Source organism: Oncorhynchus masou, chromosome 28, assembly GCF_036934945.1.
Source record: "Oncorhynchus masou masou isolate Uvic2021 chromosome 28, UVic_Omas_1.1, whole genome shotgun sequence".
In the NCBI taxonomy this organism is placed as follows: Eukaryota; Metazoa; Chordata; class Actinopteri; order Salmoniformes; family Salmonidae; genus Oncorhynchus; species Oncorhynchus masou.
In genome coordinates this window covers 24,134,783-24,153,938 of record NC_088239.1, presented here as the reverse complement: position 1 = coordinate 24,153,938, position 19,156 = coordinate 24,134,783, and the positions used below count along the sequence as shown (strand labels likewise).

Below are 19,156 nucleotides of genomic sequence, written 5' to 3'. Positions count from 1 at the left end.
CAATGCCTCCTGTGCAATGCCTTAGGGCAGTGTTTCCCAACCCTGGTCATCCTGTACCCCCAACAGCCCAACCCTGGTCATCCTGTACCCCCAACAGCCCAACCCTGGTCATCCTGTACCCCCAACAGCCCAACCCTGGTCATCCTGTACCCCCAACAGCCCAACCCTGGTCCTCCAGTACCCCCAACAGCAAAACCCTGGTCATCCTGTACCCCCAACAGCCCAACCCTGGTCATCCAGTAACCCCAACAGCCCAAACCTGGTCATCCTGTACCCCCAACAGCCCAACCCTGGTCCTCCAGTACCCCCAACAGCCCAGCCCTGGTCCTCCAGTACCCCCAACAGCCCAAACCTGGTCATCCTGTACCCCCAACAGCCCAACCCTGGTCATCCTGTACCCCCAACAGCCCAACCCTGGTAATCCAGTACCCCCAACAGCCCAACCCTGGTCATCCTGTACCCCCAACAGCCAACCCTGGTCATCCTGTACCCCCAACAGAACACAGTTCAGTTGTAGCCCTTGACAAACACATCTTATTCAACTCATTTGTTGAATCAGGTGTGTTTGTCTAGGGTTACAATAGAAATACGTACTGTTGGGGGTACTGGAGGACCAGGGTTGGGAAACACTGTCTTCTGGTACTGGCGGACCTAAAACTAGGGTACTACAAGCTAGTGTACTACAAACTAGGGTACTGCAGTTGCACCATACAACTTGATTCATGCCATCAACTGATATAGACTAAGGAACTGCAGGCAGTATTAATTACACTTTACATCTCAATGTACTCTGGATTCCATGTGTGCACTAAAACACACATTTATGAAAATGTCCACTGCTCTTTCATGCTACGGTTGTAGATTCCAGACAGAGAGGTAGCAGCTCTATCAGCAAGCTCCTGGCTAAAGTGCCTGTGTCCTAGGAACGATAGCGTGAAACGCTACACCGCCAGAATGTGGAGCATGTGCAGGCGTATTCTCAGGAAACCCAGAGAGACAGAGACCCTGAGAACAAGGTTCGCCAGACCCAGGCTGTCATAAACAATCTACAGCCATGACCGCCACCGAGTAACACATGATACCTTGTAAAAAATATCTCGGTGCGTTCTCGCCCCATGGCGTCTGTGCTAGGCCTTTCACTCCGCTGTCCATGTCTCTCACACATAGGCCTACACACACACACGCACACACACACACACACACACACACACACACACACACACACACACACACACACACACACACACACACACACACACACACACACACACACACACACACACACACACACACACACACACACAGTCTGTGAATGTGTGTGAGTACATACTTTATGTCAGTCAGAAATGCACACACACAGTCAGTCAGTCAAACTCAGGCGTACTGAACCTGTAATTTGTACCCCAAGTGTTCTCCTCTCGTTTCCATTGCCCTGGGCGCTATGCGTGTGGCTTTCCGAGGCGTGCGTAGCGTCATTTGTAATTCAATTACTTTTATCTGTCCTGGCACACACTCCAGCACCTGCCAGCCTTAACACACTGTAATTTAGACAACCACTCCTTAAAGACAATATTCACCCACGTAGAGTTCTATCGCTCAATCGTTCTCAGTTCTCAGCTTATCACTGTTTAGGACATTTACAGCAGAGATATTATATCCAACTTAGACCATAAAGACCCTAGACCATAAAGACAAAGACCTTAGACCCTAAATACCCTAGACCTTAAAGACCCAAAGACCCTAGAACCCTAAAGACCCTAGACCTTCAAGACCCTAAACCATAAAGACCCTAAAGAACCTAGACCTTAAAGACCCTAAAGACCCTAAATCATAAAGACGCCAAAGAACCTAGACCTTAAAGACCCTAGACCATAAAGACCATAAAGACCCTAAAGACCCTAAACCATAAAGACCCCAAAGAACCTAGACCTTAAAGACCCTAAAGACCCTAAAGACCATAAAGACCTAAAGACCATAAAGACCCTAAAGACCCTAAAGACCATAAAGACCATAAAGACCCTAAAGACCCTAAAGACCATAAAAACCCTAAAGACCATAAAGACCCTAGACCAAATACCTTATACCATGAAAACCCTAAAGACCCTAGACCATAAAGACCCTAAACCATAAAGACCCTAAAGACCCTAGACCATAAAGTCCCTAAAGACCCTAAAGACCATAAAGACCCTAAAGACCATAAAGACCCTAGACCAAATACCCTATACCATGAAAACCCTAAAGACCCTAGACCATAAAGACCCTAAACCATAAAAACCCTAAAGACCCTAGACCATAAAGACCCTAAACCATAAAAACCCTAAAGACCCTAGACCATTAAGACCCTAGACCATAGACCATAGACAAAAGACCCTATACCATAAAAACCCTAAAGACCCTAGACCATTAAGACCCTAGACCATAAAGACCCTAGAACCTAAAGACCCTATACCATAAAGACCCTATACCATAAAAACCCTAAAGACCTTAGACCATTAAGACTCTAGACCATTAAGACCCTAGACCATAAAGACCCTAAACCATAAAGACCATAGACCAAAGACCCTATACCAAAGACCCTATGCCCTAAGGACCATAAAGACCCTATATCATAAAGACCCTATACCTTAAAGACCCTATACCATAAAGACCCTATACCCTAAGGACCATAAAGACCCTAGACCAAAAGACCCTAGACCAAAATACCCTAGACCATAAAGACCCTAGACCAAAAGACCCTAGACCAAAAGACCCTATACCCTAAGGACCATAAAGACCCTAGACCAAAAGACCCTATACCAAAGACCCTATAACAAAGACCCTATACCCCAAGGACCATAAAGACCCTAGACCATAAAGACCCTAAAGAACCTAGACCCTAAACCATAAAGACCCTAGTCCCTAGACCCTAAAGACCCTAGACCATAAAGACCCTATACCATAAAGACCCTAGACCAAAGACCCTAGACCATAAAGATCCTACACCATAAAGACCCTATACCATAAAGATCCTAGACCATAAAGACCCTAGACCATAAAGACCCTAGACCAAAGACCCTATACCAAAGATCCTAGACCAAAGACCCTAGACCATAAAGACCCTAGACCAAAGACCCCATACCAAAGATCCTAGACCAAAGACCCTTTACCATAAAGACCCTATACCATAAAGACCCTTTACCATAAGACCATAAAGACCCTAGACCAAAGACCCCATACCAAAGATCCTAGACCATAAAGACCCTATACCATAAAGACCCTTTACCATAAGACCATAAAGGCCACAATGACTCTATAAAATGAAGACCCTAGTAAACAGACCACAAGACTAGAGGCCATGCGCCCGCACATGGTCACATAACACACTAATATACACACACAGTCTCACACACGAGGGGCACTGGCAGCGTCTGAATGTGTGTGCGCTCCAGGGGCAGAGGGGAGAAAAGGAGCAGAGGAGCTGAAGCAAATGCATGCTGGCTTTTATTAGTAGAGCTGTCCAACCATCAAGAGGAAGGAGAGACAGAGACAGAGAGAGAGAGAGACAGAGAGAGAGAGAGAGAGAGAGAGAGAGAGAGAGAGAGAGAGAGAGGAGAGAGAGAGACAGACAGAGAGAGACAGAGAGAGAGAGAGAGAGAGAGAGAGAGAGAGAGAGAGACAGAGACAGAGAGAGAGAGAGCATAATAAAGAGCCGTGGGCTGTGTTCATCACAAATCCCTCCCTCTTCCCTTCCTCTCTCCTCCCCCTCTTTTCCCTCCCCCCCCCAATCTCCCTCCTTCCTCCCTTATTATCTCCATTCTGTATAGTCGGTGGATGAAAGGTTTGGATCCTCCAGGGGCCACCACTTCTCCCAAACCCCCAGCCCACTTCCATTGGATGGATGCATTCTGACAGCCTGCCTTGTGGTACGTGATACAGGCAGGACCCTTTTCTCTTGACAATCCCAAACAGATTGCTGCTCCCCAGGGAGCAGCTTATGGGACAACAGGGATGACAAGGCAGGGACACTGCAGGCCTCTGGTGGGTAGGAGGGGAGGGCAAGTGGTTGTGGTTAGTGTGTTGGTACACGTGTGTGTACACACATGTTAACCATGTTTGCCTGATTCTGCTCCCATGCCTGCCCTTTGCTCATAAGCATGAGCATGCATATGTATTGTGTGTGTGTGTGTGTGTGTGTGTGTGTGTGTGTGTGTGTGTGTGTGTGTGTGTGTGTGTGTGTGTGTGTGTGTGTGTGTGTGTGTGTGTGTGTGTGTGTGTGTGTGTGTGTGTGTGTGTGTGTGTGTGTGTGTGTGTGTGTGTGTGCCTAAATAACAGTATAATAACGTGAGGCCCATGCTCTGATCACAACATACTCACCCCTGACACAGCCCTCCTAAGAGGCATCTCTCTCCTCTCTTCATCCCCCTCCTCTTCTCCTCCCATGTTCACACCTCCCCTTTCTTCTCTCCTCCCCGCTTCTTTGCTCTCAACGTCCCCCTTTTCTCCACCTCCCTCCCTCCCCTCTCTCTTGTTCTCGCTATAAGCCCCTGCTGCATCCACGTGCAGTAACACAGCAAAGGACTCCCCCGCTCTCCCCTCCCATTCACTCTCACTGCAACAAACTAAAGGACCCATGTGTCTTTCGACTAACTTGCTACATAACTACAGGCTCTAACTTTGTTCTGACTGAACGCACAGCACTCTACCTTGTGAGCGAGGTTACAGTCCAAAACACGGAAATTCACAACTGCTCATCAAGGTCAAGAAAGGAGAGACACTACTTAAAACAAAACGCACAGAGGTGGGGGATGTAGGGTCTCAATTAGCTTCTCATTACCTTCTCGTTTACCTTCTCATTTACCTTCCATGACACCTATAGAGAGGAAGACTGCGCAAACACTTGGGAGTGCTATTGTGAGCACCCGGAGTAGACCAAATCAAATCAAATGTATTTATATAGCCCTTTTGTACATCAGCTGATATCTCAAAGTGCTGTACAGAAACCCAGCCCAAAAAAACCCAAACAGCAAGCAATGCAGGTGTAGAAGCACGGACCACTGCAGAGTGTACGTGCCAGTGAGTGCATGCATTTCTTGCTCTTAAAAACCCAAGGAAACCTTACGGCGACAGTTTCGCTAGAACACTACCAACAACACACAGTATCTCTATCTCTGCTAGAACACTACCAACACACAGTCTCTCTATCTCTGATAGAACACTACCAACAACACACAGTCTCTCTATCTCTGCTAGCACACTACCAACAACACACAGTCTCTCTATCTCTGATAGAACACTACCAACAACACACAGTCTCTCTATCTCTGCTAGAACACTACCAACAACACACAGTCTCTCTATCTCTGCTAGAACACTACCAACAACACACAGTCTCTCTATCTCTGAGAGAACACTACCAACAACACAGTCTCTCTATCTCTGATAGAACACTACCAACAACACAGTCTCTCTATCTCTGATAGAACACTACCAACAACACACAGTCTCTCTATCTCTGCTAGAACACTACCAACAACACACAGTCTCTCTATCTCTGAGAGAACACTACCAACAACACACATTATCTCTATCTCTGCTAGAACACTACCAACAACACAGTCTCTCTATCTCTGATAGAACACTACCAACAACACAGTCTCTCTATCTCTGATAGAACACTACCAACAACACACAGTCTCTCTATCTCTGATAGAACACTACCAACTACAAGGCAACCCGAAAGAGAAAGAAAGTGTCTCTCTGAAACAGATCTAAAGACTGTGATCACACAAAGGATATGAGGTTATTCGGGGCAAATGGCACCCTATTCTTTATACAGGGCATTACTTTTTACCGGAGCCCTATAGGCCATGGTCAATAGTAGTGCACTATTTAGGGAATAGGGGGCCATTTGGGATGCAACCTGGTAAAGATGAGCTCACTGCCTGCTGTTTGGTAAATACTGGTCATTTAGTTTGATAGAGGATGATCGAGGAGGATAGACAATCTCTCCGGTCTCTACCATGCAATCAGCCTGCAGAGAGGAGCTGTACTGTCATCAAGACTGGATAGAGAGATAAACCAGGAAAGAGGAGAGAGAGGGAGGACAGAGTGAGTAGGGGGGCGGAGAAGGAGAACGTGGGAGGGAGAGAGAGAAATAAGAGGGAGAAAAATAGAGCGAGAGAGAGAGAGAGGGATGAGGAGGGTGGTTGAGTTTCCTTCCTAAAACACACGCTGCCTGCTGAGAAGAGACAGCTCTTTTAAACAGTGTCACTCACACGGTCGTTTATGCTCTCTTTATCCCTTCCATCTACTCTCTCTTTCCATCCCAATTTCTCCCTCTTCACCCATCTCCGCATGTAAACCATGCAGAGATGGTCTGTCTTTAGTCTCTGTCCTCATCTCTGCTTGTTCTCTTTCCATCCCTCCCTCTCTCCTTCCCAATTGGTCCCAGAGAGACATTGTGTTTGTATTTGTATTTATTAAGGATCCCCCATTAGCTGCCAAGGCAGCAGCTACTCTTCCTCGGGTCCAAAGAAATTAAGCAAAACATTTAATAAAACAGTTCACATAACATTATTACGTCACTAAATATCTCAAATACAACATTTATAATACCATCATACCTACATGTGCGTGTGTGCATGTGTGTGTGTGCATGTGTGTGTGTGCTAGTGCGTGTGTGCATGTGTGTGTGTGCATGTGTGTGTGTGTGTGTGTGCTAGTGCGTGTGTGTGTGTGTGTGTGTGTGTGTGTGTGTGCGTGTGTGTGTGTGTGTGTGTGTGTGTGTGTGTGCCTGTTTTTTTTTCTTCCTCTGATCTTACTGCTTGCATGAGTTACTTGATGTGGAATAAAGTTAATGTAGTTACGGTTCTCTGTAGTACAGTGCATTTTCCAGAGTCCGTTCTGCACTTGGGGACTGTGAAGAGACCTCTGGTGGCATGTCTTGTTGGGCATGCATGGGTGTCCGAGCTGTGTTCTAGTTGCTTCAACAGACAGCTCTGTGATTTCAACATGTCAATACCTCTCACAAAGTCAAGTAGTGATGCAGTCAATCTCTCCTCTACTTTGAGCCAGGAGAGATTGACATGCATGTCATTGAAGTTACCTCTCAATGTACATTTAAGGGCCAGCCGTGCTGCTCTGTTCTGGGCCAACTGTAATCTGCCTATGTCCCTCTGTGGCACTAGACCATGTGACTGGGCAGTAGTCCAGGTGTGACAAAACTAGGGCCTGTAGGACCGTAAGACAGCAGAGCAGCGCTTTATTGCAGACAGACCCCGTCTTAGCTGCCGCGGCATCAATATGTTTTGACCGTGACGGTTTACAGTTCAGGGTTACACAGTTCAGGGTTACACAGTTCAGGGTTACACAGTTCAGGGTTACACCAAGCAGTTTGTTACACTTGCAGAGAGTCTGACCACTGACTCTACCCTGTCTTATAAAGTACAACAGTATCCAGCCAGTCAGAAAGCTATGAAACGTCGTCCACTATAGTAACAGCCGTTTGTTTGACATAATACCCGTGAAAATGTGGTTCTGGTTTGAGGATAAAGGGGCATTCTATAAACATAAAATAAGGGGGTGGGGGAATAACTATACTATGTTTTGTATATGGACGTCATAAATGAGAGACTTGGGAAGGTAAGATACTTTACACACGTTCCAAAGTCTGGTCGTAAAAACACACGATAGATATTTTTTTCCACCAGTCAGTCAACACATACAGCCATGCAGGCTTTATGCTGGCATACCCCGCCACACACACACACTGTTCCTCTCGCATGACTAAGATTTTCTCCGTGTTGTTATAAGACTCAGTCAGCCTGTATCTATCTCGCTCGCTCATTCCCTCGCTCTCCCTCACTCTCCTTCTCCCTCTCCCGCTCTCTACTCAAGCCGAGTGCGCGAATACAAACACACACACAGAGAGAGAGAGAGAGAGAGAGAGAGAGAGAGAGAGAGAGAGAGAGAGAGAGAGAGAGAGAGAGAGAGACCGAGTCAGATGGAAACGACAGCGAGCGAGGCAGAGGAGAGGTAGATCGCTACTGGGACAATGTTTGTCTTGGCACGGCGCTGCCCCCTTGGAACCCCACTGACGTTATACCTAACAGCTGCTTGTGTCTCTGCCAACACGCTAACACTAACCTGTGTGAAGGGTCTCCCCTCTTACAGCTCTTCGGGCTGGAAATACCTTCCACCAGCTCTTTAAGGACAATATGCATCACAAACTCAAAGAAAACTTTCCTGGGAATAGTGTTGAATATGATTTGGCTATGACAAGTGACAGCATAACTACTACTTCACTACAATTTATAAGAGGGTCTCCCTATAAGAGCTGGCACTATCAACCACTAGAATTGAGTTAGAATCTAGACTTTAGGTATAATCTAGACGAAGCATAATCTTCACCACAAACTATGCAAATAAAAGCATAACAACGACTGTTGCACAGAATTTGGTAAATAGAACAGTTAAAATACTGTACATCTGAATTGTTTTGTCAAATTAGATGCCGGTCAAAATTAGCACTTTGGAGGACTTACTTGGTACTGGATACAGTACAATCTACAGTACCATTTATCTGCTGTACCTTCTCAATCTCACTGTAGCCCTCTCTTCCTAAAATCGACGACTGTCTTTCTCAATCTCTCAATAGCGCTCATCGAGCCTTCTCCCCCGACACTATAGCACATGGCAGGAACGGACGGACAGGCACGGAAATCAGAACCAGTCGTGTACATTTTACTCTAATTGTTCCTGGTGCATCCAATTTGCAGAGGCTTTGAACGGCGCCACTGCATAAACTTGCCATTTACTTAATCTAGGGCAGAGGAGAGAGAATCTCCCTTTTATATACCAGTAACTACGTACATACAGAGATCTTCCACACAACCCTAGGACTGTATGTACAGAGGCTCTACACAGAACTACATACATACTTATAGAACATACATATGAAATAAAACTGTGAAGGACCTTGGCGTTACTCTGGACCCTAATCTCTCTTTTGACGAACATATCAAGACCGTTTCAAGGACAGCTTTTTTCCATCTATGTAACATTGCAACAATCAGGAACTTTCTGTCCAAAAATGATGCAGAAAAGTTAGTCCATGCTTTTGTTACTTCTAGGTTGGACTGCTGCAATGCTCTACTTTCCGGCTACCCGGATAAAGAACTAAATAAACTTCAGTTAGTGCTAAATACGGCTGCTAGAATCCTGACTAGAACCAAAAAATTTGATCATATTACTCCAGTGCTAGCCTGTTAAGGCAAGAGCTGATTTCAAGGTTTTACTGCTAACCTACAAAGCATTACATGGGCTTGCTCCTACCTATCTTTCTGATTTGGTCCTGCCGTACATACCTACGCGTACGCTACGGTCACAAGACGCAGGCCCCCTAATTGTCCTTAGAATTTCTAAGCAAACAGCTGGAGGCAGGGCTTTCTCCTCCTGCCTAATTTTTATGGAATGGTCTGCCTACCCATGTGAGAGACGCAGACTCGGTCTCTTTACTGAAGACTCATCTCTTCAGTGGGTCATATGATTGAGTGTAGTGTGGCCCAGGAGTGGGAGGGTGAACGGAAAGGCTCTGGAGCAACGAACTGGCCTTGCTGTCTCTGCCTGGCCGGTTCCCCTCTCTCCACTGGGATTCTCTGCCTCTAACCCTATTACAGGGGCTGAGTCACTGGCTTACTGGTGCTCTTTCATGCCGGTCCTAGGAGAGTTGCATCACTTGAGTGGGTTGAGTCACTGACGTGATCTTCCTGTCTGGGTTGGCGCCCCCCATTGGGTTGTGCCGTGGCGGAGATCTTTGTGGGCTATACTCGGCCTTGTCTTGGGATGGTAAGTTGGTGGTTGAAGATATCCCTCTAGTGGTGTGGGGGCTGTGCTTTGGCAAAGTGGGTGGGGTTATATCCTTCCTGTTTGGCCCTGTCCGGGGGTATATTATTTGACCATGCTGGTCATTTATGAGCATTTGAACATCTTGGCCATGTTCTGTTATAATCTCCACCCAGCACAACCAGAAGAGGACTGGCCACCCCTCATAGCCTGGTTCCTCTCTAGGTTTCTTCCTAGGTTTTGGCCTTTCTAGGGAGTTTTTCCTAGCCACATGCTTCTACACCTGCATTGCTTGCTGTTTGGGTTTTTAGGCTGGGTTTCTGTACAGCACTTTGAGATATCAGCTGATGTAAGAAGGGTTATATAAATACATTTGATTTGATAGGTTTTACATCGGTCGTGTTAAAGCTAGAGTTGGTGGTGAAGTTTCTCTTCCACCAATACCACTGAAAGCGATGCTGTATGAAACTTTTGTTTAACGTTTCTTTAAAGGGGTGACAGGTAGCCTAGTGGTTAGAGTGTTGGGCCAGTAACCGAAAAGTTGCTAGATCAAATCCCTGAGCTGACAAGGTAAAAATCTGTCATTCTGCCCCTGAACAAGGCAGTTAACTTACTGTTCCCCAGTAAGTTGTCATTGTAAGTAAGAATTTGTTCTGAACTGACTTGCCTAGTTAAATAAAGGTCAAATAAAAAACATCCTCTACCAAATGAGTTACTGTGGGAGGATTTATGGCAGATTTTTCAATAAATGTTACGTCACTTGGTCAGTAAGAAAATTGAATCAAATTTCTCTGCTACTCATACAGCCGAACCATTTTACATTTACATTTGAGTCATTTAGCAGACGTGCTAATCGAGCAACCTTTCACAGCCCCTCTATATTATCTGCTCATCAGCCCTCTCATCAATACAACAGACTTGGTGTGAAAATCCACACAGGAGGATCTATATGCAAAGCTGGTTGCATTAGCCACTCTTTGATGATAATCAGGACGTGGACCAATGGCTGACTTAGAAAGGTAAACACATATCCACACAAAAGCTTTCTCTCACTAAACTCTGTTCCTCTTTCACCAAACAGCTGCACAATGTCAGGTCACAAACACTTCACACACACACAGTCAGTGCCCGAGCGAGAGGTATATATACTTTACATCACATTCCCACTCCATTCTCAATGACTCCCTTTTCACTTGAATGGAGTTAAATGGCTGAGGTCAGGCGTACATTCTGTAGCAGCGCTCTCTGACAGTCCCGAATGGCACCCTATTCCCTATATTGTGCAACGCTTTTGACAAGGGTCCATAGTTCCAAAGTAGTGCACTATATAGAGAAATAGGGTGCCATTTGGTAGTCAGTCGGGAAGACGATCCGAACAGCAACATTCATTAAGTCAGTCTGGCTCTACTGCCACTGTAAGCCAAATAACCAAACACACTTAGTTTGATTTATCAAAGTGCTCTGTGTTGCTGATTGTGTGGGTGAGTTGCGGCAACCAAGTGGAAAATCGAACTCCAAAATAAAATGTTCACTAGCATGGGTTAAGAATCTGCGGAATCAAACACGACGTGTGGATGAGATGAGATTTATATGAAATTCCCAATAATTCAAACTTGATATATTTGCGCAAATAAAATAAAAACATACTCGGTCACAAATGGACACGCAACCACCACTGACATATTTCACTGCACTCTGCACTGCAGAGGTCTCAGAGTGCAAGTCAATACTATCTGCTTTCTTCGTTTCAGAAACCCCGTATTAATGGTGAAGGAAGCCATGCAGTATTTATGAAACAACAATATTCCATTCATGGAATGTTGCTCCAGCTCTCTAAAATTCAACTCCTTGAGGACTGTGGAATGTTGCAATGGAGGGAATTCCTGTCATTCACAGAGAAAACTCTGAAGTTCTGCGACACACACACACACACACACACACACACACACACAGTCTTGTGCTGAGTAGAGCGCCTGTGAAACAACTCTGTCTCTCAGTGAACAGAAGCACATCTCTGCATGCTGCCATAAATCACAGCCAACAGACCGAGAAAGAGAGAGGTGTTTGACTGTCTCTCTCACCTCTAAACTCTCTAGACTCTACTGGGAAAACTAGAGCTCTGACAGCAGAAAGAAACCTGGAAGCATAAAAAGACTGAAAAAGAGAAATAGAAGGTGAAAGAAAGTGTCAAAGAAAACGTTTCACATTACCTGGAAGGCAAGAGAGCAGAGTGCCGGAGTGAGAGTGTGAGAAAGAAGGATAAGGATCTCTTGTTTTCTCCCCGTCTCCTCTTCTCTTCTTGTTCTCATGCAGAGTTCTGGTCTTGGTGGTAGAGAAGTGGAGAGGAGAGGTGGACCACACAGCTCAGCTCCTCTGGAAGAAGGAGAAGAAGAAGAGGACAACCTCTCGGCTCTAATCCTCTCTACGATGTGATAACACTCTTTAACCCCAACCATCTGTTGAGACACGTCCCTGAGCAGAGAGGCAGAGCAGACCTACCGCCTCCTCTAGTCCAGTCCCACTCCACCCTAACCAATCACAGCTCTCTGTAGGCTGGCTACTGGGTGGCTCCTTGCTGCCAGGAGGCAGGGACAAGGACAGAGGAGGTAGAGTGGAGAGACACACACACACACTATGGGAGAGACACAAATACAGAAAACCCCTAGCCACAGTAACCTGAGAGGGAAAGAGAGAGTGAGAGTGTGTGTTTGTGTGTTGGAGAGACAGGGAGGGGACAGAGGGAGAGTAGAGTGAGAGGGGGGACAGCGAGTGACAGGGAGAGACAGAGAGTGAGAGTAGAGTGAGGGGGGAGCAGAGGGAGAGTAGAGTGAGAGTGGGGGACAGAGAGTGACAGGGAGGGACAGAGAGTGAGAGTAGAGTGAGGGGGGAGCAGAGGGAGAGTAGAATGCTATTTGGCCCTACACAGAGAGTACACAGCAGCAGAATACCTGACCACTGTGACTGACCCAAAATTAAGGAAAGCTTTGACTATGTACAGACTCAGTGAGCATAGCCTTGCTATTGAGAAAGGCCGCCGTAGGCAGACATGGCTCTCAAGAGAAGACAGGTTATGTGCTCACTGCCCACAAAATGAGGTGGAAACTGAGCTGCACTTCCTAACCTCCTGCCCAATATATGACCATATTAGAGAGACATATTTCCCTCAGATTACACAGATCCACAAAGAACTCGAAAACAAATCCAATTTTGATAAACTCCCATATCTACTGGTTGAAATTCCACAGTGTACCATCACAGCAGCAAGATTTGAGACCTGTTGCCACGAGAAAAGGGCAACCAGTGAAGAACAAACACCATTGTAAATACAACCCATATTTATGCTAATTTATTTTCCCTTGTATACCTTAACCATTTGTACATTGTTAAAACACTGTATATATATAATATGACATTTGTAATGTCTTTATTGTTTTGAAACTTCTGTATGTGTAATGTTTACTGTTAATTTTTATTGTTGATTTCACTTTATATATTCACTTTATATATTATCTATCTCACTTGCTTTGTCAATGTTAACACATGTTTCCCATATCAATAAAGCCTTTGAATTGAATTGAATTGAGTAGAGTGACGGTGAGGGATAGAGAGTGAGAGTAGAGTGAAGGGGCAGAGGGAGAGTAGAGAGACAGGGAGGGACAGAGAATGAGAGTAGAGTGAAGGGGGAGCAGGGGGAGAGTAGAGTGACAGGGAGGGACAGAGAGTGAGAGTAGAGTGAGGGGGAGCAGAGGGAGAGTAGGGTGACAGGGAGGGACAGAGAGTACATTTGTACATTGTAAAAACACTGTATATATATATATATGACATTTGTAATGTCTTTATTGTTTTGAAACTTCTGTATGTGTGATGTCTACTGTTAATTTCACTTTATATATTATCTACCTTACTTGCTTTGGCAATGTTAACACATGTTTCCCATGCCAATAAAGCCCTTGAATTGAATTGAATTGAGTGAGAGTAGAGTGAGGGGGGGAGCAGGGCGAGAGTAGAGTGACAGGGAGGGACAGAGAGTGAGAGTAGAGTGGGGGGGGGAGCAGAGGGAGAGTAGGGTGACAGGGAGGGACAGAGAGTGAGAGTAGAGTGAGGGGGCAGAGGGAGAGTAGAGGGACAGGGAGGGACAGAGAATGAGAGTAGAATGAGAGGGAGGGACAGAGAGTGAGAGAGATACAGGGCAGAGAGGCAGAGAGAGAAAGAATGAAAAATTATTGTGACAGTTGACAAAAAATGCACTGTCAACTGAACAGTTTTTGTTCACACAGCTCCCCGGAATTCCAGAAGATACTTGGATACACACACACACCCTTTCACACTCACGTACAGTGGCAGTCCCATATTCCACCTAAGCCCCTGACGAGCCACCTCCCTCTCTCTCCCTTCTCCCCTTCCTTACCAGCCCAACCCACCTATCCCCCTTCTCCCCTCCCCTACCAGCCCTACTCACCTATCCCCCTTCTCCCCACCCTACCAGCCCTACTCACCTATCCCCCTTCTCCCCTACCAGCCCTACCCCTCTTCTCCCCTCCCAGCCCTACCCACCTATCCCCCTTCTCCCTCCCCTACCAGCCCTACTCACCTATCCCCCTTCTCCCCTACCAGCCCTACCCCTCTTCTCCCCTCCCAGCCCTACCCACCTATCCCCCTTCTCCCTCCCCTACCAGCCCTACTCACCTATCCCCCTTCTCCCCCTTCTCCCCTCCCAGCCCTACTCACCTATCCCCCTTCTCCCCTCCCAGCCCTACTCACCTATCCCCCTTCTCCCCTACCAGCCCTACCCCTCTTCTCCCCTCCCAGCCCTACCCACCTATCCCCCTTCTCCCCTCCCCTACCAGCCCTACTCACCTATCCCCCTTCTCCCCTACCAACCCCTCTTCTCCCTCCCAGCCCTACCCACCTATCCCCCTTCTCCCCTCCCCTACCAGCCCTACTCACCTATCCCCCTTCTCCCCTACCAGCCCTACCCCTCTTCTCCCCTCCCAGCCCTACTCACCTATCCCCCTTCTCCCCTCCCCTCCCAGCCCTACTCACCTATCCCCTTCTCCCTCCCCTCCCCTCCCAGCCCTACTCACCTATCCCCCCTTCTCCCCTCCCCTCCCCTCCCAGCCCTACTCACCTATCCCCTTCTCCCCTCCCTCCCCTCCCAGCCCTACTCACCTATCCCCCTTCTCCCCCCTCCCCTCCCCTCCCAGCCCTACCCACCTATCCCCCTTCTCCCCTCCCCTACCAGCCCTACTCACCTATCCCCCTTCTCCCCCTTCTCCCCTCCCAGCCCTACTCACCTATCCCCCTTCCCCCCAGACCCTCCCAGCCCTACTCACCTATCCCCCTTCTCCCCCTCCCCTCCCAGCCCTACTCACCTATCCCCCTTCTCCCCCCCCCTCCCAGCCCTACTCACCTATCCCCCTTCTCCCCTACCCTACCAGCCCTACTCACCTATCCCCCTTCTCCCCTACCAGCCCTACTCCCCTTCTCCCCTTCTCCCCTACTCACCTACCCCCTTCTCCCCTCCCCTCCCAGCCCTACTCACCTATCCCCCTTCTCCCCTCCCCTCCCAGCCCTACTCACCTATCCCCCTTCTCCCCTCCCCTCCCAGCCCTACTCACCTATCCCCCTTCTCCCCTCCCCTCCCAGCCCTACTCACCTATCCCCCTTCTCCCCCTACCCTCCCAGCCCTACTCACATATCCCCCTTCCCCCTCCCCTCCCAGCCCTACTCACCTATCCCCCCTTCAAAATACCCTCCCAGCCCTACTCACCTATCCCCCTTCTCCCCTCCCCTCCCAGCCCTACTCACCTATCCCCCCTTCTCCCCTACCAGCCCTACCCCTCTTCTCCCCTCCCAGCCCTACTCACCTATCCCCCTTCTCCCCTCCCCTCCCAGCCCTACTCACCTATCCCCCCTTCTCCCCTACCCTACCAGCCCTACTCACCTATCCCCCTTCTCCCCTACCAGCCCTACCCCTCTTCTCCCCTCCCCTCCCAGCCCTACTCACCTATCCCCCTTCTCCCCTACCCTCCCAGCCCTACTCACCTATCCCCCTTCTCCCCTCCCCTCCCAGCCCTACTCACCTATCCCCCTTCTCCCTCCCCTCCCAGCCCTACTCACCTATCCCCCTTCTCCCCTCCCCTCCCAGCCCTACTCACCTCTCCCCCTTCTCCCCTACCCTCCCAGCCCTACTCACCTATCCCCCTTCTCCCCTCCCCTCCCAGCCCTACTCACCTATCCCCCTTCTCCCCTCCCTCCCAGCCCTACTCACCTATCCCCCTTCTCCCCTTCTCCCCTCCCAGCCCTACTCACCTATCCCCCTTCTCCCCTCCCCTCCCAGTCCTACTCACCTATCCCCCTTCTCCCCTACCCTCCCAGCCCTACTCACCTATCCCCCTTCTCCCCTACCAGCCCTACCCCTCTTCTCCCCTCCCAGCCCTACCCACCTATACCCCTTCTCCCCATGTCCTGTTTTCTACCCCTCCCCCCTGTCCCACTCAGAGTTTGTGTTCGAGGGAATCAAACTAATAAAGCTTTAGGTTCAGTTGGCCCCATGGTGTGACAACCGTTAGCACTAAAGCACTAGCTAGCAACATCTGCAGACAGACACACACAGGGGCAGAGAGCAGATCAGGCTACAGCCCTCACACCTTAGTGTGATAAATCATCCACACACACACACACACACACACACACACACACACACACACACACACACACACACACACACACACACACACACACACACACACACACACACACACACACACACACACACACACACACACACACACACACACACACACACACACACACACACACACACACACACACACACACACAGCTATCACCTTAAGTTAAAAGAGGGCAGGGGGGAGAGAGCAAGAGAGAAAGACGTTAAATTCTACAACCACCTGAAAGGAAGCGATTCACAAATCTTCCATAACAAAGCCATCAGCTACAGAGAGATGAACCTGGTGAAGAGTCCCCTACAGACCCCAGAGCCCAAGGACAGCAACACAATTAGACCCAACCAAATCATAAGAAAATAAAAAGATACTTACTTGACACATAGGAAAGAATTAACTAAAAAACATAGCTATCTGGAATGCTACTTGGCCCTAAAAAGAAAGTACACAGTTGCAGAATACCTGACCACTGTGACTGACCCAAACTTAAGGAAAGCTTTGACTATCTATAGACTCAGTGAGCATAGCCTTGCTATTGAGAGAGGCCGCCGTAGGCAGACCTGGCGCTCAAAATAAGACAGGCTATGTGCTCACTGCCCACAAAATGAGATGGAAACTGAGCTGCACTTCCTAACCTCCTGCCAAATGTATGACCATATTAGAGACACATAATTCCCTCAGATTACACAGATCCACAAATAATCTGAAAACAAACCCAATTTTGATAAACTCCCATGTCTACTGGGTGAAATACCACAGTGTGCCATCACAGCAGCATGATTTGTGACCTGTTGCCACAAGAAAAGGGCCATTTATTTCTCCTTTTGTACTTTAACTATTTGCACGTTGCTACAACACTGTATATAGACATAATATGGCATTTAAAATGTCTTCATTCTTTTGGAACTTCTGTGAGTCTAATGTTTACTGTTCATTTTTATTGTTTATTTCACTTTTGTTTATTATCTATTTCACTTGCTTTAGCACTGTTAACATACAGTTGTAGTCGGAAGTTTACATACACCTTAGCCAAATACATTTAAACTCAGTCACAATTCCTGAAATTTAATCCAAGTAAAAATTCCATGTATTAGGTCAGTTAGGATCACCACTATATTTTAAGAATGTGAAATGTCAGAATAATAGTAGAGAGAATTATTTCTTTCAGCTTGTATTTCTTTCATCGCATTCCCAGTGGGTCAGAAGTTTACATACACTCAATTTGTATTTGTTAACATTGCCTTGAAATTGTTTAACTTGGGTCAAACGTTTTGGGTAGCCTTCGACAAGCTTCCCACAATAAGTTGGGTGAATTTTGGCCCATTCCTCCTGACAGAGCTGGTGTAACTGAGACAGGTTTGTAGGCCTCCTTGCTCGCACACACTTTTTCAGTTCTGCCTACTCATTTTCTATAGAATTGAGGTCAGGGCTTTGGGATGGCCACTATAATACCTTGACTTTGTTGTCCTTAACTTCTCTATGGTAGGCATTTGGAATTTTGGATGAAAAGTGTACCCAAATTAAACTGCCTTCTACTCAGACCCAGAAGATAGGATATGCATATGCTTGGTAGATTTGAATAGAAAACACTATAAAGTTTCCAAAACTGTTAAAATAGTGTCTGTGAGTATAACAGAAAATATTTGGCAGGCAAAAACCTGAGAAAAATCCATTCGGGAAGTAGGATTTTTTGTTGTTGTTGTAGTTTTCTATGCAATGCTATTACAGTATCCATTGACTTAGGATTCACTAGATGTCAACAGTCTTTAGAAATTGTTTCAGGCTTGTGTTCTGAAAAATGAGGGAGTAGGAGCAGTCTGAATGAGGGAACCCTGCCGTGTCACAGAGCTTTTTCATGCTTGTGACCGAGAGAGTGCCTTTCTTGTTAACCTTTTATATTGACGACGTTATTGTCCGGTTGAAATATTATTGATTGTTTAGGCTTAAAACAACCTGAGGATTGATTATGAACATCATTTGAAATGTTTCTACGAACGGATACAATTTTGATTTCTTTGTCTGCCTGTTGTGACTGCGTTTGAGCCTGTGGATTACTGAAGTATTTCTGCATTTGAATTTGGCTCTCTGCAATCTCACTGGATGTTACCCTAGAGAGGTTAAGCCATTTTGCCACAACTTTGGAAGTATGCTTGGGGTCATTGTCCATTTGGGTCATTGTCCATTTGGCTGACCCATTTGCGACCAAGCTGTAACTTCCTGACTGATGTCTTGAGATATTGCTTCAATATATCCACATAATTTGCCTTCCTCATGATGCCATCTATTTTGTGAAGTGCACCAGTCCCTCCTGCAGCAAAGCACCCCCACAACATGATGCTGCCACCTCCGTGCTTCACAGTTGGGATGGTGTTCTTCGGCTTGCAAGCCTTCCCCTTTTCCTCCAAACATAACGATGGTCATTATGGCCAAACTGTTCTATTTTTGTTTCATCAGACCAGAGGACATTTCTCCTAAAAGTACGATCTTTGTCTCCATGTGCAGTTGCAAACCGTAGTCTGGCTTTTATATGGCGGTTTTGGAGCAGTGGCTTCTTCCTTGCTAAGCGGCCTTTCAGGTTGTGTTGATATAGGACTCATTTTACTGTGGATATAGATACGTTTGTACCTGTTTCCTCCAGCATCTTC

The 19,156-nt window shown here is 47.1% G+C and overlaps 1 protein-coding gene across 3 annotated transcripts in view; it reads right to left on the bottom strand.

Moving 5' to 3' along the window:
- Positions 1–12,302, bottom strand: part of sulf1 (sulfatase 1) — a 70,807-nt gene extending 58,505 nt beyond the window's left edge. For 2 of the 3 annotated variants that reach the window (XM_064941633.1, XM_064941634.1), the window contains exon 1: positions 12,033–12,301. The gene's annotated coding sequence lies outside the window, so the exon portion shown is untranslated. Of the gene's footprint in view, positions 1–12,032 lie in introns of all 3 variants that reach the window. The other variant, XM_064941635.1, reaches the window with a different exon arrangement.
- Between the last annotated feature and the right edge of the window lie 6,854 nt (positions 12,303–19,156).